Source organism: Chrysochloris asiatica, unplaced genomic scaffold (genome assembly GCF_000296735.1).
Source record: "Chrysochloris asiatica unplaced genomic scaffold, ChrAsi1.0 scaffold00111, whole genome shotgun sequence".
In the NCBI taxonomy this organism is placed as follows: Eukaryota; Metazoa; Chordata; class Mammalia; order Afrosoricida; family Chrysochloridae; genus Chrysochloris; species Chrysochloris asiatica.
Window position 1 is genome coordinate 9643341 of NW_006408629.1, and position 1549 is coordinate 9644889.

Below are 1549 nucleotides of genomic sequence, written 5' to 3' on the forward strand. Positions count from 1 at the left end.
CAATGAAAATTCTAGTTCTACCTCTAGATTTGATTATTTGATTCAGCTACTCTATCTTGTTTCTGGACATGAAATGAGATCTTCCATTGTTTGGGGGACATCTTCAATCATTAGATGCATTTTCAATAGTTAGATGAATGTATGTTGCTGTATTATTAAGCTTTCTGAGTACCTCCTGGTATATGTGATCAGGAGATAGGTTTCCTTTTTCACTTCTCGTATTATTCAACTGAGAGTAATTTTAGCAAGTGTTCGTTATCTATGTGGTGTACAGCAGCTGGTATTGGCTCTTGCCCGGATGGTGGGATTTTTATAGGGTGTAATTGTAGCTTGACTATATGTCTACAATTTCTGTCTCTTCTTGGATAATGTAGGGAGAGAAAGAGCCCACCCCAAAGTAGGAGGGTAACCCCCACAAAAAAATCATAGCAAAATAGTCCAGGTGTTTCTCCTAGTGGGAAGCAGTTCAGAACTGAGCAGATCTGTGTACAGTAGAACTCTCCAGGGGTGGAGGTGAGGGTGTCTGCTCAGTCAGGCACTCCCTCTAGTCTCCAGAGTGCACAGAGAAAGGAAGGAACATGAGCAGATAAAAGATTGTTCATCTCTGACAATCTGTCAGGCCTCTGCAATGGGATTTCTGCCCTGCTGCCATATTCGCTGCAACCCTCTCAAGATGGCTGTGCCCTCCTCAAAATGGCTGCTCCCTACGTTTGTGTGTAGTTCAGAGTTCCAGGACTGTCCTCTGTACATGCTATGTCCGGTGTTTTGTGCTATCACTGGAGGAGATCTTCTCAGCACCTCTCTTTAATCTGCCATCAAGCCATAGATTATCAGGAAGACCATAGAAGAATTGATACATTTGAGTTGTGGTGTTGTAGAAGAATATTTAAAGTACCATGGACTGCTAGAGGAACAAACAAACATGTGTTGAAAGAATTACAGCCAGAATGCTTCTTGGAAGTCAGATAGTGAGACTTCATCCCTCAAACATAGAACATCATGTCAGAAGGGACGGATCCCTGGAGAAGAATATCATGCTAGGTAAAGTAGTAGGTCAGTGAAGAAGAGTAAGACTCCATCAAGATGGATTGGCACAGTGACAGCAGCAGTGGGATCAACCTCAACAATGATCATGAGGATGGTGCAGGACTGGGCAGTGTTTAGTTCTGTTGTGCATAATGTCACTAAGAGTCTTGCCATCCTGACTTCTAAGGAGCATTCTGATTGGACTTCTTCCAAAACATATTTGTTTGTTCTTCTGGCAGTCCATGGCATTTTTAATATTCTCCCCCAACACCATAACTCAAATGCATCAATTCTTCTACCATTCCTTATTCATTATCCAAATTTCACATTCATATGAGTCTTTTGAAAATACCATGGTTTGAGTCAGGTGCACCTTAGTCCTCAAACTGACATCTTTGCTCTTGAACACTTTAAAGCGATCTTGTGCAGCAGATTTGCCTAGGCAATACATCATTTGATTTCTTGACTGCAGCTTCCATGAGTGTAGGTAGTGTATCCAAGCAAAATGAGTCTTTGACAACTT